This window comes from Panthera leo, chromosome C2 (assembly GCF_018350215.1).
Source record: "Panthera leo isolate Ple1 chromosome C2, P.leo_Ple1_pat1.1, whole genome shotgun sequence".
NCBI lineage: Eukaryota > Metazoa > Chordata > Mammalia > Carnivora > Felidae > Panthera > Panthera leo.
In genome coordinates, this window is record NC_056687.1 from 117,283,193 (window position 1) to 117,306,198 (window position 23,006).

At 40.1% G+C, this 23,006-nt stretch overlaps 1 pseudogene; it reads left to right on the forward strand.

The window, feature by feature from the left end:
• Positions 1-19,747, forward strand: part of LOC122230271 — a 39,185-nt pseudogene extending 19,438 nt beyond the window's left edge.
• The last annotated feature ends 3,259 nt before the right edge of the window (positions 19,748-23,006 follow it).

Here is a 23,006-nt window from a genome sequence, read left to right on the forward strand (position 1 = left end):
TACAGTGACATAGGTTGTTTTAGGAAGAATAAGTCAAAATAGGAGTCACTGGGGAAGTGATCTAAATCACCTCTCGGTGAGTTATGAATGGCAAACCGCTTTTAAAACCATTAAGTATTTGTGTTGTTTTGTTTGGGATTTACTCTGACACAGCCACTTTTCAAAGAAGATGTGGGGAAAAAATCAGATTCACTCCACATATGGCATGCTCTCAATACTACATCATAGGACAACAATTTCTGCTATGTTGGAAGGAATTCGTCTATGTAAATAAAAGTCAGTATGAGGGCAGCCGAACTGCCAGCCTGAGAGTTCATTGCTTTAATCACAAGCACAGTATAATTACTCAGCCATAGTTTTTACTCTGTGTTCAGCCTAACAATTTACCATATATGTGAATTCATGCCTAGTGTATCATATGCTTGTATTGTGTATGTTGTAAGAAATAGAGTAGTATATTTAACAATGATCACGTACACTGATGTTTTAGCAAACCAATGAGAAAAAAATAGTATTTTCAGTAATACATCATTCCATTTCTCAGTTGGGCATGACCTCTTCCTCCAAGGCTGGTCCTTCACAAACACGGATGAACCGACGGGTGACATTGACAATAAAACAAAGTCCTTGGATCCAGTACCTCATGCTGGTCCTAACCACAGATGCCGTTTGAATTCACCAGTTACAATACCTGATGACCCTCCAGAATAGAATTCCCATTTTCTACCTGGTAAGGTAAATCTCCAGAAAGAATCTCTTCACCCCTGTAGAAAATGACACTAAGAGTTAAGTTGCTCATTTAGCTAATTACTTTATTGTTTCAATAAATAAATACTGAGTACCTACTGGATACCAAATACTTTACTAGATGTCAAGTAGAACATTCCTGCCTTTACATCGCTTGGAGTAGGAAGTCGTACAAACATTAATGGTGTTCTGCATGCCGTTATGGAAATGTGAAGAGAATGTTATAGGGACCCAGAAGACAGAGTAACTGACTGTGGGGTTAAAGGGAAGGCCTACCTGAGCAAGTCAAGTTTTATTGGCATGGTAGGGAGTTTCTCAATCAAAAAATAGGTGGGGAAGGGAGAATGTTTGGGAGAAAGAAAAACCTGTCCGAAAATACCAGGTCATGAAGGCCTAGTGGTGTGGTTGGGGCTTGAGGAAGGCCGGCTGGATCAAAAGGCAGAAGTGCGGAGGTGGAGGTGACCGGTTTCCAGTGCTGACTAAGTAGTTTGCATCTTATCCTGGAGCCTTTGAGAGCCTGTAGATGCTTTTTAACAGGACATCAAGACTTTTTTTTTTTTTTTTTTTGGTGGGGGGAGAGGGCACAAGTGAGCGAGGGGCAGAGAGAGAAAGAGAATCCCACAAGGAGCAGAGAGAGAGGGAGAAGCAGAGCTCACCCGAAGTGGGGCTTGTGTTCACCCAAAACGGGGCTCGAGCTCACCCAATGTGGGACTCAAACTCAGGAACCGTGAAATCACAACCTGAGCTGAAGTAGGTACTTAACTGAGCCACCGAAGTGGGACATCAAGATTTTAGGGCACCTGGGTGGCTCAGTCAGTGAAGTGTTGGACTTCTACTCAGTCACGATCTCTCGGTTTGTGGGTTCGAGCCCTGCATCAGGCTTCTGTGCTGACAGTGCGGAGCCTACTTGGGATGCGCTCTCTCTCGGCGCGCGCTCTCTCTCTCTCCCTCTCTCTCTCTGCCCCTTCTGTGCGCACACACTCTCTCTCTCAAAATAAATAAATAGACTTTTAAAAGAAGACTTTAAAGCAGATACTTGAGTTTGTTTTTTCATCATTTTCTTCCCAGCTTCTGGCACATGGTCTGGTGCCTAAAGGGCACTCAATAAATGTCCAGTGAGTAAGTGATTGAATGTTTGATAAGATAGCTCTTGGGGCCAGTGTGAAGGAAACACTGGAACAGAGAGAAAGCAAGAAAAGGGAAACTAGTTAAGAAGTTACTACAGTAAACCCAACTGGATGAGGCTTCGTACCAGTAAGTATAAAGAAGAGGCAAAAGTTCACAGTTTGGAAAAAAAAAACCAAAAAACAAAAAAAACTACGAGATGATTGCAGAGATGTTATTTCATTCTAGAAATAAGATCCTTGTCACTGCTGGGCAGGAGATCAGCCTCCTTACTAGGCCTGCACTGATCCATCCTGGCTGAGGGAGGGGTGTGGTATTATTGCTTCTTTTAAGGCACATTTGATAAAAGAAGCAAAATCTAAAGTCCTACCTTGATGGTACCCTCCTACCAATTCATGATTTCAAGTGCTTCTCTTCTTAAGTATTGTGACTATTTAAAGAAATCTGGTTTCCTTGACTGTGACCTTACTTACATTGACCAAGTTAGAATTTAACAGACCCCCCGTTGGGAGGAAATCAGTGTGAGAACCAGATGGTGAGGATATAAAGAAGTGACGGGGTCAGCAGCAATGTAGCATAGTCTTCAGATCACCATTTTGAAGTCAAGATGTGCTTTCAAATCTCAGTGTTACCACTTGCTTTATCTATGTAAACTTAACAATAGTATGAAGAGTATAAAAATAGAACTTTGTGCAGAGCTCACTTTAAGCCACGTCCTGTGCTAACCCTGCAGCAGCCTTATGAGATGGGCATAGAGAGGCTATCAAATTACCTCCTCTCTTCAACCTTAGTTTTTGCACTTGTGAAGTGAACATGACTATCTCATAAAGCTTAAGAGGATTCAATGAGTTAGTAATCTGGAAATCCCCCTACTACGTTTTTGGGATGTGGTATTCCTTTCCCTCAGAAAATAGAAGCTCTGACTCTTTCTAGGAAGCCTCCATGTGACCCATGTAACATCTGTGTAAAAATTTATGCTAAGTTCCAATATATTGTAGTTACAGTCATGTAATTTTTTCATTTGTTTTTGAATACAGGGCCCCCAGCACCTACACTCCCTCCTCTCGCATACTACCCAGGAGGCTTACTAATGGGATACTGCTGTCTACATCAGCACAGTGCCTTCCCCTTGTACCAGCCAACTGGTGGTATCCATTCTATACAGCACCATCCTGGCAGATGTCCAGTGTGAAATGAGTCTGCTCCAACAGCATGGGTGCCAGAGCCAGTTCCTGTGCCAAACTTCCCTCCTGGTCTGGAAGACTTAGTAGCTCAGGTACTCCACACAAATCCAAAATATCTTCCTGTGAAATATGACCTTGAGGATCCAACAGAAAAGAGACACAAGGCCGGATAGAGTGGACAAAGGTGGTGGGTCATTGATGACAGAGGCCCAGTTTGTGAGGCTGTAGGAGCAGTGGTCCTGATTTCAGATTTGTGAAGGGGAAGTGTAAGTATAGGAATATTTTTCGTGGGAAGACTGTGCATGGTTTTCATAAAGGATTAATGTTGAGTGGTAAGATATTTGAGATGTCCTCTTGAAGGAAATTAGAAAAGTAGGAATAGAAAAAGTCGACATAGATCCTAACTGGAATGTCATTTAATTGGAAGAGTAAACATCAAGAAAGGCAACATGAAGGAATAGAACATTTAGTGACAAACTCATCAGGTGCCTTGGCCCCTTGCTTTCCCTCACCACCCATAATTTCATCACCTGCTCTAGCCCTCATAAAAATCTATTATTACCAAGTAAACATAAGGTGCCTACCAAACACACATAGCTTCAAGCCAAGTCCATGAGGCCCTCTACCGTAAAGTGGTGATCCCCTAAACTCTTTCTGTTTAAAAATTGTGAACCCACTCTGAAACCCAGGTCCTAACGTCAAGGGATAAGCAGATTTGGTTATAAACTCAAATAGTATAAACTCAAAAAATGTATCTAGTGAAACTGAGATATAGCTACTATTGGAAACTCTTCTGTTATCCTGGCTCTTTTTGTTTTGGAAACAGGAGGTATTGAAGTTCATTATAAGCAAGGAACTCTAATTCAATGCTTGTCTTCCCACATGATCAATAAAATATTCCTTGAGGTCGACAAGTTCCTCTTTGCAGTTCTATATATTTAATCTTGTGCACTGAAAACTATTGATACAGTGCTATGGAGATGATGTGCGAAATGCAGTAAAATTGGATTGAGAAATTGGAATTTGTAGGAGCCAAGAATTTTATTAAACTATCCCTTCATAAAATAGGTATAAAATATACATGAAGTCATTAAAGTGCTAGAGTAAACCCCTTAACTATGTTAGAAGCTTATTGGATGCCTATAGTTAATAAATTTTAGAAAATCTTTTTTATGCTTGTACGATAATATAAGAATTTGACCTTGTAAGTCTGTGGTCTCCTAGACCATTTCCCCTTCTTTTAAAATTGCACAGCTTTGGGGCGCCTGGGTGGCTCAGTCGGTTGGGCGGCCGACTTCGGCTCAGGTCATGATCTCGCGGTCCGTGAGTTCGAGCCCCGCGTCGGGCTCTGTGCTGACAGCTCAGAGCCTGGAGCCTGTTTCAGATTCTGTGTCTCCCTCTCTCTGACCCTCCCCCGTTCATGCTCTGTCTCTCTCTGTCTCAAAAATAAATAAACGTTAAAAAAATATTAAAAAACCATTCATTAACTCATTCAAAAAATATTTAAGGCAATAGGGCATTCTAGTCCATGTCCTGTGCCCAGAAGTTAGGAATGACAGAAAATTGTGTAAGATAGGATCAGTCTGTCCTCAAGGAGATTTCTTCCGCTAGAAGGATTCAAGAGTCTTGGGAGTAATCCCTAAGTAAGACTAAGGTGAGAAATCTGTCTAATGATAGTATGAATTTCCCTTTTCAGGAGAACACATTCCAGAAAGTTTCTTGTCCTGTCCTCTCATCCTGTTTATAAGCCTCTTGCCCTCCCGGACCCTCCTCTTATTACAAGGGAACACATAGGGAAGAGCTTGGTGTGTAGTAACTCAAGTGAACAGAAAAATCAGAATGTTAATCTGTCAGAGGCACCTTGAAAATTTGATACTCCTATGTGAGGTTCACCCTGGCTGATTCCTCTCCCTAAGCCACTGAGAAAATAGCATCGTATGTGGCTGGTCCGTGTTAAACCATCCTGAACTTTCTGAGCAACTCATCCGTAGGTGACATGTTAATGAGACCAGTGAATAGGAACTGAGCTAGATACAATCTGTGTAAACACAGCTTTTTCTAGATGCTGTTAGTGTAGCAGGAAGATGATTTTCTGAAATTTTATTGGAAACATTATTAAATATTTTAGTCTTCTAGAGTAGAGCTGGAAGAAAGCGCCTTTCCTATCTAGACAGCTCTCCTCATATGTGGTCAGGTGCAAATAGGCTACTTTCACTTGACAAAATATATTTGTAAGTAATTAACACTGAAGATATGTTAAAAATTGATTGCTACATTGTAATATATCATCAGTTTTTTCTCTAAGCCTAATTGTTTTAATGCTATTGTTTCTAACTTTCCTAATTAACTTTTTTCTATCACATTAGTTGACAACATACCCATTCTTCCGCATTTTGAACACCTGGAAAATATGTATACTTCAGTGGTGATCAGCAATATTTGAATCAGCATTATTGAATACCCAGTTAGTTCTTCATATTGGCCATTTCTTAGTGGTTCAAAGAGAAAAGACTGTCCTAGAAACTAAAAAAGGGAATTTTTGTGTATAATTTTATTTATTTATAAATCATTTATTATTAGATCTAGATTGAAAAAGATCTTACATATTATCTGGTCACCCCCACTACACTTGTTCCCTCTTTCTGCCCCCATCATAGATATTATAGACAAGGGGGGAAAAGAATAGAGAAACTAAGGAACTTAGTGAGGGACAAGTGAATCTAGATTCACTGGAAGGGGGAAGAAATGAGCACAATAAACATGAAATCTGTCCTCTATTCATCAGTAAAGTATTCCTGACCCTTAAAGCAACAACTTTACACATTCATTTGCCTATGACATAAGGCTTTCTTGGTTCCTTTTTCTATCTGCAGTTTGTGATGACCTTGATCATCTTACCACATTTCATGTGCTGAATGATTTGTGATGCAATGTATAATTTTATTAAAATATTTTTAAAATTTACTTATTTAAATTCAAGTTAGTTGACATACAGGGTAGTAATAGTGGTTCATCACTTACTGTTATAACAACCACTGCTCATCCCAACAAGTGCCTAATACCCATCAACCCATTTAGCCCATCCCTCCCATCTCTCCTCCAGCAAACCCCAGTATGTTCTTTGTATTTAAGAGGCTGTTATGGTCTGCCTCTCACTCTGTTTTGATCTTAGTTTTCCCTTACCCTATGTTCATCTATTTTGTTTCTTAAATTCCACATATGAGCGAAATCATTTGATATTTGTCTTTCTCTGCCTGACTTCTTTCGCTTAGCATAATATACTCTAGTTCCATCCAGGTGGTTGCAAATGGCAAGATTTCATTCTTTTTGATCACCAAGTAATGTTCCAGTGTGTGTGTGTGTGTGTGTGTGTGTGTGTGTGTGTGTGTGTGTGTAACATATCATCTTTATCCACTCATCAGTTGATAGACACTTGGGCTCTTTCCATACTTTGGCTATCGTTGATAGTGCTGCTATAAAAACATTCAGGTGTATGTGCCCCTTCGAATCAGCACTCCTGTATCCTTTGCATAAATACCTGGCAGTACATTTGCTGGGTCATAGCATAGTTCTATTTTTAACTTTTGAGGAACCTCCATACTGTTTTCCAGAGTTTGCATTGCCACCAACAGTGCAAAAGGGTTCTCCTTTCTCTGCATCTTTGCCAACATCTGTTGTTTCCTGAGGTGCTAATTTTAGCCATTCTGACAGGGGTGAGGTGGTATCTCATTGTAGTTTTGATTTGTATTTCCCTGATGATGAATGATAAGGAGCATCTTTTTGTGTGTCTGTTAGCCATCCAGATGTCTTCTTTGGAAAGTGTCTATCATGTCTTTTGTCTATTTCTTTATTAGGTTATTTATTTTTTGGGTGTTGAGTTTGATAAGTTCCTTATAGATTTTGGATACTAACCCATTATAAGATATGTCACTTGCAAATATCTTTTTCCATTCATTCAGTTGCCTTTTAGTTTTGCTGATTGTTTCCTTTGCTGTGCAGAAGGCGTTTATCTTGAAGAGGTCCTAATAGTTCATTTTTGCTTTTGTTTCCCTTGCCTCCAGAGATGTGTCAAGTAAGAAGTTGCTGTGGCCAAGGTCAAAGAGGTTGTTGTCTGTTTTCTCCTCTAGGATTTTGATGGCTTCCCGACTTACATTTAAGTCTTGTATCCATTTTGAATTTATTTTTGTGAATGGTATGGGAAAGTTTTATTCTCCTGCATGTCTCTGTCCAGTTTTCCCAGCACAATTTACTAAAGAGATTGTCTTTATTCCATTGGATACTCTTTCCTGCTTTGTCGAAGATTAGTTGGCTATACATTTGTGAGTCCATTTCTGGGTTCTCTGTTCTGTTCCATTGATCTGTGTGTCTGTTTTTGTGCCTGTATCATACTCTCTTGATTACAGCTTTGTAATACAGCTTACGGTCCAGATTTATGAAGCCTCTGTCTTTGCCTCTCTTTTTCTCATTACATTGACTATTAGGGGTCTTTTCTTGTTCTATACAAATTTCAGGATTGTTTGTTCTAGCTCTGTGAAGAATGCTGGTGTTATTTTGATAGGGATGGCTTTGAATGTATAGATTGTTTTGGGTAGTATCGACATTTTAACAATATTTTGTTCTTCCAATGTAGGAGCATGAAATGTTTTTCCATTTCTTTGTGTCTTCTTAGTTTTCAGCACACAGATATTTTACCTCTTTGGTTAGGTTTATTCCTGGGTATCTTATGGGTTTTGGTGCAGTTGTAAATGGGATTGATTCCTTGATTTCTCTTTCTGCTGCTTCATTATTGGTGTATAGAAATGCAACTGATATCTGTACATTGATTTTATATTCTATAACTTTGCTGAATTCAGGTATCAGCAATAGCAATTTTTTGGTGGAGTCTCTTGGGTTTTCCATGTAGAGTACCATGTCACCTGCAAAGAGTAAAAGTTTGACTTCTTTGTCAATTTGTATGCCTTTTATTTCTTTTTGCTGTCTGATTGCTGAGGATAGGACTTTTAGTACTATGTTGAACAACAGTGGTGACTGTGGACATCTCTGTCATATTCCTGACCTTACAGAGAAGCTCTCAGTTTTTCCCCATTGAGGATGATATTAGCTGTGGGCCTTTCATTTATGGCTTTTATGATGCTGAGTCATGTTTCTTCTATTCCTACTTCAGGATTTTTATCAAGGAAGGATGCTCTATTTTGTCAAATGCTTTTTCTGTATCTATTGAGAGGCTCCTATGGTTCTTATCCTTTCTTTTATTAATGTAGTGTATCACATTGATTGATTTGCAAATATTGAACCAGGAATAAATCCCACTTGATCACGGTGAATAATTCTTTTAATGTGCTTTTGTATTAAATTTGCTAGTATCTTGTTGAGAATTTTTGCATCCAGGTTCATCAGGGATATTGACCTGTAATTCTCCTTTTAATGGAGTCTCTGGCTTTGGAATCAAGGTAATGCTGGCTTCATAGAATGAGTTTGGAAACTTTCCTTCCATTTCTATTTTTTTGCAACAGTTTGAGAAGAAGAGGTATTAATTCTTCTTTAAATGTCTGGTAGAATTCCCCTGGGAAGCCGTCTGGCCTAGGACTCTTATTTGTTGGAAGATTTTTGATAACTGATTCAATTTCTTTGCTGGTTATGAGTCTGTTCAATTTTTTCTTTTCTTCCTGGTTCAGTTTTGGTAGTAGGTGAGTGTCTAGGAATTTGTCCATTTCTTCCAGATTGCCCAGTTTGTTGGCATATAATTTTTCGTGGTATTATCTTAGAATTGTTTGTATTTCTGTGGTATTGGTTGTGATCTCTTCTCTTTCATTCGTGATTTTATCTATTTGGGTCCTGTCTTCTTGTTGATAAGTCTGGCTAGGGGTTATCAATTTTGTTTATTCCTTCAAAGAACCAGCTTTTAGTTTCATTGATCTGTTCTACTGTGTCTTTGTTTGTTTCTGTATTGTTTATTTCTGCTCTGATCTTTATTATTTCCCTTCTTCTGGCATTGGGCTTTATTTGCTTCTCCTTTTCTAGCTCCTTTAGGTGTAAGGTTAGGTTGAATATTTGGGACCTTTCTTAAAAGCTTCTTGAGATTAGGCCTGAACTGCAGTGTACTTTCCTCTTAGGACTGCCTTTGCTGCATCCCAAAAGGTTTGGACTGTCGTATTTTCATTTTCATTTGTGTCCATGTATTTTTTATTGCTTCTTTAATTTCCTGGTTAACCATTCATTCTTTACTAGGATGTCCAAATATTTTCATGTGGCTGAATTCAAGTTTCATAGCGTTGTGAGCTGAAAATATGCATGGTATGATTTCAGTCATTTTGTACCTATTGAGGGCTGACTTGTGACCCAGTTTGTGATCAATTTTGGAGAATGTTCCATGTGCACTTGAGAAGAATATTATTCTGCTGCTCTAAGGTGAATGTTCTGAATATATCTGTTAAGTCCATCCAGTCCAGTGAGTCATTAAGAGCTGTTGTTTCCTTTTTTTATTTTCTGCTTAGATGATCTGTCCGTTGTTGTAAATGGAATATTAAATCTCCTACTATTATGGTATTATTACCACTGAGTCTCTTTATGTTTGTGATTAATTGCTTTATATATTTGGGTGCTTTCAAGTTGGGGGCATAAATATTTACAATTGTTGGATCTTCTTGATGGATAGATCCCTTAATTATGATAATGCCCTTCCTCATCTCTTGGTACAGTCTTTGTTTTAAAATCTAGTTTGTCTGATATAAATATGGCTAGTCTGGCTTTCCTTTGGCCTCCTTTAGCATGATAGATGGTTCTCCATCTAGATAGATAGATAGATAGATAGATAGATAGATAGATAGATAGAGGTTCTCCATCCCCCTACTTTCAATCTGCAGGTGTTCTTAGGTCTAAAATGAGTCTCTTGTATGCGGCATATGGATGGATCTTGTTTTTTTAATCCATTCTGCTACCCTGTGTATTTTGATTGGAGCCTTTTGTCTGTTTGCATTCAGATTGATTATTGAAAGATAGGAATTTAGTGTCATTCTGTTATCTGTAGATCTGATGTTTCTGGTGATGGTCTCTGATCCTTTTTAGTCTTTGCTGCTTTGGTCTCTTTTTTTTTTTTTTCTCCACTCAGAAAGTCCCCCTTAAAATTTCTTGTGGGACTGGTTTAGTGGTCGTGAACTCCTTTAGTTTTTGCTTCTGTGGGAAAGTCTTTATCTCTCCTTCTATTCTGAATGACAGCCTTGCTGGATAAAGGATTCTTGGCTTCATATTTTTCCTATTCAGTACATTGAATATTTCCTGCCATTCCCTTCTGGGCTGCCAAGTTTCAGCGGATAGGTCTGCTACTACCCTTATGTGTCTATCCTTGTTAGTTAAGGATCCTTTGTCCCTAGATACTTTGAGAAATCTCCCTTTTTCCTTGTATTTTGTGAGTTTCATTATGATATACTATGGTATTGACCTGTTTTTGTTGATTTTAAGGGAGTTTTCTGTGCCTCTTGTACTTGGATGTCTGTTTCCTTCCCCAGATTAGGGATGTTCTCAGCTATAATTTGTTCAAATAAACCTTCTGCTCCTTTCCCCACTCTTCCTCTTCTAGTACTCCTATGATATGGACATTATTTCATTTCATGCAATTGCTTAGTTCTCTAAGTCTCCTCTCATGATTTGGTAACTTCCTTTCCCTCTTTTTTTCAGCTTCATTATTTTCCATAATTTTATCTTCTGTTTCACCTATTCCCTCCTCTGCTTCTTCATTTCATGCTGTCACTATATCTAGTTTATTTTGTATCTGGTTACAACATTTTAAATTCATCCTGACATTAAAATATTTTTAAAACTAAAGTTTTCTGAATGCAAGTATTATAGAAAACATGAATATCTTATAAAAAATGATTTCAGGCTTTCCTGTTATGTGAATAAACATTTTAAAATGATTGTGCTCTGAGCTTAAATATTTTAAATCCCAAAGGAGTTATTTTTTAATTTGTATTTATTTACATAATCCTTTATCCAATGTGGGACTTGAACTCATGACCCTGAGATCAAGAGTCACATGCTCCTCTAACTGAGCCAGCCAGATGCCCCTAAATCCCAAAGGATTTAAATTCTTACAAGGGTTATAAGATATTTTGATGTTCTGATGAATTGCATATGCTTCAATGATATTTTGAAAAAGCTGTTTTTCTTTATACACTAAAAAATGCTAGACAAATACTTGAAGACCGTTTTAACTGCTTCTAAGTTAAAAGTGGCTTTCTTGGGCACCTTGGTGGCTTAGTTGGTTAAGCGTCCGACTTTGGCACAGGTCCTGATCTCGCAGTTTGCAAGTTTGAGTCTCTCTTTGGGTTCTATGCTGACAGCCCAGAGTTTGGAGCCTGCTTCAGATTCTGTGTCTCCCTCTCTATCTGCCCTTCCCCCCCCCCCCCCACTCACACATACATAACATACACACACACTTTCTTTCTCTCAAAAAACGAATAAACATTAAAAAAATTTTTAAAAATAAAGCTGCTTTCTCATTTTATTTTTTAGTGATGACATCTTTTAAAACTAATAATAGATACAATATTAAAAACAATCTGGGCCAGATTATTCACACCATAACTGAAAACACAGAAGACTTTACCAAAACTGTGTATCAGACACTAAGGCCCTTTATCCTGCAGGTCATTGACTATATGGGGCAAGAAATCATGACCATGCAGAGGCCTTTCCGATGTACCTGCTGTTATTTCTGTTGTCCCTTCACTAGGCAAGAGGTCAGAGAACACAAGTCTAATTCCTTGTTTCTTTCTGATCTAACTCTTCACAGCATCGTTTTGCTCCTTCCAGAATGACACACGAGGGTTTTTTCACTGGCTCTGCTGGTCAGAATGAAAGAAGAGAGCAGGAAGGGGTGGGGGGGAGATGCCAAATTGTGTCACCTGAAGAAAATCACAGAGGGTTTTTTCTTGTGGCTTTTGTCTTCTGGTGCTAGTTGGAGGGTCAGACTCAGATAAGGGTTGTTTACTTGGTGACCAATTCTGTTGGTTGTGTCTACTGAATTAGAAATGTGTCTGTTACCCAGAACAGAAGTCACACACATTTGTCTAAGTGTACCAACATAACCCCAGATAAGGTGTCCCTAGACATAATTGTATACTTTCAGAATTGGAAGAGACTTAAAAACTTTTTTTTTTTAAGGTTTATTTTTGAGAGAGAGAGAGACTGAGTGTGAGCAGGGGTGGGCTGAGAGAAAGGGAGACACAGAATCCAAAGCAGGCTCCAGGCTCTGAGCTGTCAGCACAGAGCCCGATGAGAGGCTCAAACTCACGAACCACGAGAACATGACCTGAGCTGAAGACTGATGCTTAACCGACTGAACCACCCAGTCGCCCCTAGAATTGGAAGACACTTTAGATAACTGTACACTGTCGATCCCAATCCACACCTTGCCACAGATAAAGAAAGGGTGGCTCAGAAAGTTAAGCACCTGATGAGCGTGTTACACTCCACCAAGTACTGGAACTGGAAAGCAGATGTTCTGAGTTACAGCTGGGTTCCTCTTCTACAACCTGTGAGGCTCTAGGAAGGTTGTTTGCTGCAGGGAAAAGAAGCAGCTTTAGACAGAGGTCAACCAGAATTTTGAATTCTAGATATGCCTTCTATTTACGTTGGTATAAAGTATTTAACTTCTTTGGGCCTCAGTGCTTCCATACATAACTATGCATAATATCCCATGGGATTACTGGGATATATAAAGACAGATTATGTTCAGTACCAGCACTTCCTGAATGTTAGTTTATTTACAAGCCTTTCTGTGTTTTGATGTCCTATAACATGGAGATAATAATGGTACCATCACGTAGGATTTCTTTGAGGATTAAATAGTAAATGAATGTTAACTGTCGTTACAGTACCTGGCAGGTAGTACAGCACTCAGAGAATGTTAGTTGTTGTTCCCAGGTATCTTCTCTCTCTACTGTGTTTGTAATAACAGCCTTAATTTTTTTTTTTTAACGTTTATTTATTTTTGAGAGAGAGAGAGACAGAGTATGAACAGGGGAGGGTCAGAGAGAGGGAGACACAGAATCTGAAACAGGCTCCAGGCTCTGAGCTGTCAGCACAGAGCCCGACGCAGGGCTTGAACTCACGGACTGCGAGATCATGACCTGAGCCGAAGTCGGCCACTTAACCGACTGAGCCACCCAGGCGCCCTGTAATAACAGCCTTAAATTTGAGATGAATCTTCACCTTTAATCCTCAATCCTTTTGAAGATACAAGGAATTCTTCATATTTATGACTTTTTTCCTCAAATCCTATAATGCAGCCTTCCAAGATTACAGTAAGCCATGATGTGGCAAAGCTCATCAAAATTAGAAAATAATCAATTTATGGAACATTTATCCAATGATAGATTTGTTTTTTCTCATTTCTCCAGTTGTACTTGTATTCGTGTGTGTGTGTGTGTGTGTGTGTGTGTGTGTGTGTGTGTGTGCGTGCGCGTGTTTTTAGTCCTGGGAGGTTTGATCACCTGTGTAGATTCCTTTTTCTACCACCAAGATACAGATACCTGACAGTTCCTTCACCACAAAAATCCTCTTCATAACCACACCCGCCATAGAATTAGAGAAGGAACTTTAGTCCTCCTCTGTGTCCTGAAGGAAGGTGTGACCTCATCCCTTAAGGTTGCTCCCTGCAAAGTCAACCCTGACAAATGGCCAAGGGAAAGAGTGGTCAAGGCCTTGCGTTGTTGGCACGCACAGTGAGAAGGGGAGGAGTACGAGAGGCCCACGGAGGACTATCTTGCCCAGCAGTAATTTCCCTAGTCCTTGAAGGGCTTAGAGCACATCTGGGTGCTGTGTACATGTGTACATGTCTGTGTCGTTTCCTCCCCTCTGCCCATTTGCAGCTGGAAATGCAGTGGCCTCCTGGTGTCACTGCTGGCTTTGCTCTGGAGCACTGGAACCCGTGCAGGACGCTTTATAGCATCCAAAGCAAGAAGAAAGAAAAAGTGATGGGAGTGCGTGGGCCGCCTTCAACCCATGGCTGGGTTCAGATTCTGCTTTTGAGGTAACCTAATATTAAAATGTTTTCAGAGTGTTTTCTACATGGACTAACCAACCTCAGAATGATTTGTTTCAGTACACTTTTCCATGTAAGTGAAATGAGGTTTACAAAATCACATAGAAATACAGCAGTATGAAAGATTTAAAATACTATGCTAGGTATTTAAGGAGACTCGAAGGTATACAGCATAGTACTCTGTCCCAAATGTAAAATAAGCAAATACAGAATTAGAGTGTGAAACTCAAAAACCATTGATACAAAATAATTGCAAATTCATCATGTTGCACATATGTACCACATCATGAGACAGGTATCTACTAATCTCATTTTTCAGAGACAAAGCTGAAATTTATTAAGAGTTAATAGGAAGGGGATTGGGTGCTGAGGAATTTCTTCCCTCTGATGTAATTGCAATGCAGGGAGTCAGAAAGAAAGAGACATGAGAGCTCCTGGAAGAGGGAAGCAGAGCAGGTGGAATTAGCTGACACAAGAGCTGTCGAGCTAATGAGTCTCAAAGTCCCCAACAGAAGCCTGGTGAGGCAGCCTGCTGTCCTATCCATGTTCTCCCACTTTCCTCAGTAGTCTGGTGGTCAGTGGCCACTGGTGTGTGTGGTGGGGGCAGGAGATGTTGCTGGGTCTGGGATGACCTCGATGCATCCACTCTTGAGGTAAACACTACCTCCAATGTACTCAACCATGTGTGTATCTTAGAGGATTTTTCTGCGTAACGTGATTCTAAGGAACCAAGATGCATGTACCTTAATAGAATACACTTACAACGCAAATGATTTGCACTGGAAATCTATATAAAAGTATAGCTTAAAAAAGAAACAACAGATAAATAGCAGGTTCTAAACACATGTTCTGTAATTAGCTAGCTTCATGGTAGTCCCTTACATTTTCTTGCAGTTCTTAGTTCTGTTGCTTCTCAACAAAGGAGCCAGTCGCGCAAAGGCATATAATTTTGATATGTATAGTTGCTAGGTTTACCTCAAGATTTAATTCCAGGCCAGAAGGATATGCATCTGGGCAAATTTAGAGAAGAAGCATCCTAATCATGGAATAGTTGGAATAATGTAACCAGTGACCTATAGCAGCAGTGATGACTGAGGTGATGCTGACGATGATAAGAGCAGCTGTCCTTTCCAGTGATCCCTACCTTCTAGGCACGGTTCTGGTCCTAACTACTTTCCACATGTTAACTCATTTAATTTGTATAACAAACCCATTAGATAGATACTATGATAATACCCCTTTTAGGGGTGGCTGGGTGGCTCATTTGGTTAAGTGTCCGACTCTTAATTTTGGCTCTGTGCTCACAGTGCTTGGTGTATTCTCTCTCTCTCTCTCTCTCTCTTTCTCTTTTTCTCAAAATAAATAAATGAATATTTAAAAAATATAATTCCCCTTTTAGAGATGAGAAAACTGAGGTTAGATATCTTGTGCAAAGTCACTCACAAAACCATTAATGTGAAAGTGTCTCCAGAGGCTACACCTTAAACCACTATGCCTTGTGTCATCTTTCATCTGTGGGATATTTAGTTTCTTTCTGTGTAAACACAGGAGATCAGAAATGGAGTAAAATGGTGGCAGGTTACTTCACGCACTCTCAAGTTTAGAACCCTGAGGCTGAGCCCATGAGGCTCCGAGGACAGCTCTCTCTGACAGGCTTGCTCTTGCTTCTGCTGGTGTCCCATGATGTAACCAATGGAAGACCATGTGTTATATTATTCTTCCAATTTGGAGATTCCCAAGTCATGTGTGTGTTTTGAATATAAACCCCTAAATGATGAGTGCACATCTTGATGTATGAGTTCTCAGTGATCAAATTTTCCCTGCCAAAATCTCTTACGTATTGAAATCTCTATGTAAGCTTGAAAAAGAAATAAAAAATAAATAGCAAGTTCTAAACACGTGTTCTGTATTTAGACAGGGTAATGGTTGACCATTAAATTTCCTGCGGTTCTTAGATTTGGCCCTGCAGGCCAAAACAGTCGAGCTTTCTTTTAATCCTTGTTGTCTAGTCTACCCTTTATACCGGGTTGTCTCCCTTTGAGGGTTCCCACCTTATTGGAGATCAATGATAGAGTACACAACACCCACTGCTCAGGCCCAAGGCCCCACCACTGCCCTGCCATGATTGGAGAAATCAAATCCCCTGGCTAAAGGAGGATTGGCACCTCTCAGAAGCCAAAGACGTGTCAGCCTGTGTGTAATACGCAGGATTTTCAGATTTTTCCCTTTAGCTCCACAGATTACTGGAACTTTTCTAGGAGCTTGACTTTGCATGTCAGTAGGTTTTAATTATATTTTCATTAGCACTTTTAGGTTTGCACATTATCTACTTTGCAACCTTGCCAGAACTGGAAGTGATAAAATTGTTAAAAAGGTGCACAGATTTTAGTGTCAAGAACATAAGACAGAATGTTCAAACACCAGTGTAACAGTTAAAATAATTTTCTTCATGTGAATTATTAATGGCTGGCAATAGCTAAAAAGACACTTCCTCGTTTTCTATTTGAGATGACATATGTGATGTTTCTGCCCTGTGGAATTCGTATGGAATTCCGATCCTCTGGAGATGTTTGTTTCTGTTAATGTTTGATTAGGTAAAACCTCATTCAATTAATGTTATGGTAACTGTTTTACAATCCGAGGCACAGAAAAATTTATCTTGGAAAAAATGCTGAAACCATGTTTTTCCTCAAAGTTTCAAGAGTGTGTTTGCTAGGTTGTCGTAGCTAACACTCATTGAATGCTGTTTCTGTTTTGTTAAAAATAAAACAGATTTAGAAAATAAACAATGTTAGAGACTCTTATTTGTGCAAGGATAGGGAGATGAGGGATGCCATAGAGAATAATTAAAACGACAAAATACTTACATAGTTTTATAAATTTATTGCTGCTAGCTGCCTTTTGCCCTCCTCACCATAAAACTAAAACAAGCCTTAAAAGGGACAGAACTAGCTTATAGCTTCTTTATTAAAAAATACTTTTATTAAAATATACTCATTTTGATATATATCTATTCTCATGAATGTTACTGTGACCCTAAACTGCTCTGAAAAATAGTCTACTAAAAACAAAATTCCTAGAGGCCTCATAAGGGATATAAATGAGCGAGGAAGAATTATCAGGAACTGCTGCAAACTGGAGACTACAGATGGTATTTAAAGAGGGACCCAGATATTTAGCATAAGCAAATTGACTCATCCAGAGTGAGGTTTACATGGACAGACTGCCTTTCTGGGGAGGCTAGGTTATGCTGTGATGACAAACAACACCGAAGTCTTAGTGACGTATAAGAAAAAAAAAGTTCCTTTCTTTTTTTAAACTTTTTGTTTCAATATTTACTTTAGAGAGAGAGAGAAAGAGAGAGAACGCATGTGCGCGTGAGTGGGGGAGGGGCAGAGAGAGAGGGAGACACAGAATCCGAAACAGGCTCCGGGCTCTGAGCTGTCAGCACAGAGCCCGACGTGGGGCTTGAACTCACGGACCGGGAGATCATGACCTGAGCCAAAGTCAGCACTTAACTGACTGAGCCACCCAGGCGTCCCTATTTGTTCCTTTCTTACCCTGTATGTCCAGGTGCAAGTTATCAGAACACCTCTGCTCATCACAGTCTCTCAAGGACTCGTGCTAGTACAGACTCTATCTTGACCTAATCTTATGGAAGTGCTAAGAAGACATGGGGGAGTGCACATGGCAACTTGCACACTGGTTCTTAAGTTTTCTGCCCGAAAGTGGAACATCTCACTTGGAGTCACAGTTCATTGGTCAGTGCAAGCCATGTAGAAACAACCAACTTCAAATGAGCAGAAAGGTGCGATCTTAGAATATTTTTGGAAGGAAAAAAAAGTTTGTAAATAGCACTAATGACGACTTGGCAAATGTCCTGGTTTTTAATTTTTGTTTTATTTTTCTTCAAAACAACCTGCAATACAGAATGTTATGTGAAATTGATATATTAATGTGGGCAACTAGTTGCATTTTTAAGACAGCATCTTCAGGGGCGCCTGGGCGGCTTGGTCAGTTGAGAAACTGACCTCGGCTCAGGTCATGATCTCACAGTTGGTGAGTTCGAGCTCCATGTCAGGCTCTGTGTTTACAGCTCGGAGCCTGGAGCCTGCTTCAGATTCTGTGTCTCCCTCTCTCTCTGCCATTCCGTGCTCAGACTCTGTCTCTCTCTCTCTCAAAAATAAATAAACATTAAAAAATTAAAAAAAGAAACAGCATCTTTACATTAATGATGCTTGCTGGCTTCTAATTTGTCATTTTTATCAACTAACATCTTGAGTAGAAATTAGGGTAAATCTACCAGCTTCATAAAGGCAGTGGAAGGCCCTAGGGATAAGGGAAATGGAAGACCTACAGTGGAGTTGCTTAGTTGAACATAGGCAGGGGTATCAAAAATATCTTTTTACTTACTTCACAATTTGCCCGCCCTGAATGGTTAAAATTAAAAAGACTGAAAAAACCAAGTGTTAGTGAAAGTGTGGAGCAACTGGAACTCTCACAAATTGTTTCAACCACTTTGGAAAGTCATTTGTAAGTATCTAATAAAATCAGACATATAAGTTCTCTGTGATTCAGCTACTTAACTTTTAGATAGATGCTTACGAAAAATAAGTACAAATGTTTACCAAAGGTTATATTCAGTGTTTCTAGCAACTATATTCATAGCCCCAAATGCAGAGATCCCAAAATGTGCATCAATAGGAGAATAGATTTTAAAAAACATTTTTTTTAATGTTTATTCAGTTTTGAGAGACAGCAAGCAGGGGTGGGGCAGAGAGAGAGGGAGACACAGAATCCGAAGCAGGCTCCAGGCTCCGAGCTGTCAGCACAGAGCCCGACTTGGAGCTCGAACTCACAAGCTATGAGATCATGACCTGAGCCGAAGTCAGACGCCTAACTGACTGAGCCACCCAGGCGCCCCTAGGAGAATAGATTTTTTAAAAAAGTGTATTCCCAGAATGAAATGCCATGCAGTGACAAAAAGGAGAAAGTACTGATATACAGTACAACCTGGATGATGGATAAATCTCAGAAATTATCTTTATTAGGGTTCTCCAGAGAGACAAAATAAATACATGGAATTGGCTCACATGCTTATGAAGACAGAGAAGTCCCACAATCTGCAGTTGGCAAACTAGAGACCCAGAGGAGCTGATGGTACAGTCCAGTTCAGGTCCAAGTCTGACTGCAGCAGAGGACTGTTGTCCCAGCTCAGAGAAGCGGACAGAGAAAATTTCCCCCTAATCTCCCTTTTTTTTTTTTTTTCTATTCAGACATCCCGCAGATTGGATGAAGACCAACCACATTGAGAAGGGCAATACTCTGCTTTACTCAGTCTATCAATTCGAATATTAATCTCATCCAGAAACACCCTCACAGACACACCCAGAATGTGTATCCAAATATCTGGGCATCCCGTGGCCCTGTCAAGTTGACACATAAAATTAGCCATCACAAGTCCACTCCTTGTCAACTTAACACCCATACACATCTCCTTAAACCATACTTAATTTCCAAATATAGACAATAACAAGGTCATGTCACCTAACATGATACAACTATACTACCTACCATTGAAAATGCACTAACCCGGGGCGCCTGGGTGGCTTAGTCGGTTAAGCGTCCGACTTCGGCTCAGGTCACGATCTCGCGCTCCGTGAGTTCAAGCCCCGCGTCGGGCTCTGGCCTGATGGCTCAGAGCCTGGAGCCTGCTTCCGATTCTGTGTCTCCCTCTCTCTCTGACCCTCCCCCGTTCATGCTCTCTCTCTGTCTCAAAAATAAATAAACTTAAAAAAAAAAATTAAAAAAAAAGAAAATGCACTAACCCATTCCAAAAGAAAAGGTAAAGTCCTTAAGTGATGTTTACTTTTGCCCTGATATCCTGTAACTTAAATACCATGATATAAAATTAATAATATTTAAATATCATGGTAATAAGTCAATGCCTGTTACGGTATAAGGGAACAAATATATTTCCTATTCACATACACATAACATATAACAAAGTAAGAGGGAACTCTCATAATAATTACAGTTCTTGTCTCTTCTGTGGTCATAGCTGACATCTGTAATTACCTTCTTCTACTACCTATTCTGTATTACTTTTGCCTTCGGCAAGCACCTCAGTTGGTCGTGGTTCTTTACCTAGTGGAATTACACAAACATTCATTCCTAAAAGATGTGGGACGTTAGTAGTCATGTCTGGATTGGGTCATTTTAGTTTTCCATTGACTTTAATATACAGCCACAGTAATACGAAGAGATGCCCTAATGTATCTTCTGTATTACAGAGATACTCTTCCTTCCCTCCATTGTTGAATATCAGTCCAATTTCCCCTAGGTAGCCAGGATTATTCACTTCAACTGACACACTAATTCCTTTCTTTGTCTTGATTTAAAGGCATAAAGAGTCCAAATGCCAGAGTGGCAGTCTTAACTTTTAGTTCAATTGAATCATTACTTTGTTTCCTGGTATAACCATTCCTCATTCTGGTACTAAGGCTTCTAGGCCAGCAGAGCATAAGGTTGCAAAACCAAAGTAGAAATTTTGCTAATGGGTCACTGCGGGTAATAGTGAGTGGTGCCATTCCCATTTCCACCCCTTGATTGCTGGACTCAAGAATCCTGATGATAGGGAAAACAGAACCATATATTAGATGCTGATTCTAAGTATATACAGCCTCCTGGAGAAGCTTACCCTAGAGTTGCAGGGCATTGCCACTTAGTTAGTGCTATAACCAAGTATTCAAAAGGCCACTCCATTTTGATCAAGCCAGCTGCTTCAGGATGGTGAGGAACATGGCAATGGTGGTGAATTCCATGAGCATGGGCCCACTGCATGTACTACTTCCATTTGATGATAGTGTGCTGCAGGGCACATCCAACTTTATGGCTTGATAAGTCAGGTGACGTCCAATTCATGATGGGTAGTTTATGTCTCATGGTGACTGGGTGCCTCTAATAAATCTCATAGCAAGCCAAGAGCTATTTTTCAAAAGGAGAGTATTTCTCTGCAAGGGATGGCAGGATTCTAAGGGCCTGCAGAGAAATTCACTTATAGGTGAATTCTGCCAGCGATTCCAAACAGCATTCCTATCTACCACTGACAGTTCAAGTTCCATTGGATGTGCTGGATCATATGACCCAAGTGGCAGAGTAACTTTTATAGCAGCCTGGACCTGTTGCAGAGCCTTCTCTTGTTCCGGGTCCTCCTCAAAACTAGCAGCCTTTCAGGTCACTCAGTAAATGGACTGGAGTAACACTTCCAAATAAGGAATATGTTGCCTCTAAAATCCCGAGTCCCATTAGGCATTGTGCACATATTTTGTTGTTGTAGGAGGGGCCAGAGGCGACAGGTTATCCTTCACCTTTGAAAGGATATCTCAATATGCCCTATAGCACTGACCCACTAGAAATTTCACTGAGGTAAAAGACCCAATTTTTGTTGGATTTATTTCCTATCCTCTGATAGCAAATGTCTTACTAGTAAGTCTAGAATAGTTGCTACTTCTTGCTTACTAGGTCCAGTCAGCATGATGTCCTCAATGTAATGGACTGGTGTGATGTCTTATGGAAGGAAAGAGTGATAAAGATCCCTATAAATTCAATTATGACACAGGGCTAGAAAGTTGATATACCCCTGAGGTAGTACAGTGAAGGTGTATTGCTGGCCTTGCCAACTGAAAGCAAACTGCTTTTCTGGTGGACCTTATGGACAGGGATAGAGAAAAAGACATTTGCCATATCAGTAGCTGCATCCCAGGTACCCAAAGATGGGTTGATTTGCTCAAGCAATGAAACCATATCTGGTACAGCAGCTGCAATTGGAGTCAGCATCTGGCTAAAGTTATGATAATCCGCTGACCTTCTCCAAGATCCATCTGTCTTCTACACAGGCCACATAGGTGAGTCGAATGGAGATGTGGTGGGAATCACCACTCTTACTCTTTTTCAAGTCTTTGATGGTGGCACTAATCTCTGTGATACCTCCAGGAATGGAATAATGCTTTTGGCTTACTGTGTTGCTGAGTAGAGGAGGCCATAGTAGCTTCAACTTGGCTTTTTCCACCATAGTAGCCTTCGTTCCACATGTCAAGGAACCAATTTGGAAATTGTGCCAGCTGCTGAATATATCTTCCAACTGTGCGTTCTGGAGCTGGGGAATAACCACAGGATGGGCTCCCATTGAGAGACAGAGTTAAAAACTCCATCAGCCACCTGACCTTTTAAGCCTCTGCTCTGACTGATGGCCACAGTGACGTTTTGGGTCTTGTGGAATTAGTTCAGAGGCAGTGACAAGTAGTCCCCAAATGGTCAGATTATTTCCTTTTCCTCAATGCACACAGTTAGTTATGCTGGTAAAAGGCCATAGGTCCCTTTGGGGAAGTCTGAAAGAAATATTAACAGTAAGACAAAAAAAACCTCTTTCTTTTTTTGAGAGAGAGAGAGAGAGAGAGTGCACATATGAGCAGGAGAGGGGCAGAGAGAGAGGGAGAGAGAGAATCTGAGGCAGGCTCCAAGCTCAGTGTGGAGCCCAGTGCAGAGGCCTGATCTTATGACCTTGACATCATGACCTGAGCTGATACCAAGAGTCAGCCACTTAACGAACCGAGGCACCCAGCACCCCTAATAGTAAATATTTTTAGTAATATCTCAGGGTCCTTCCTCAACAGGACCTGGTCCCCCCCTTCACTCATGGGGTTTTGGGTATATAAACTGGCTTAAGTCTGGCAGTTGATTGAGGGGCTGTGACCATCCTTATGATTCAGATTTGGCTTTTGTTTACTTGAACCAGAATTTTTTGTGCTGCAAATATAGGACATCAGAGACGGAGGGAGGGAGTGCAGCCCAATCTAATGCCTCAAATACAAATAAATAAGCAAACTACTTTGCTGGCCAAATCC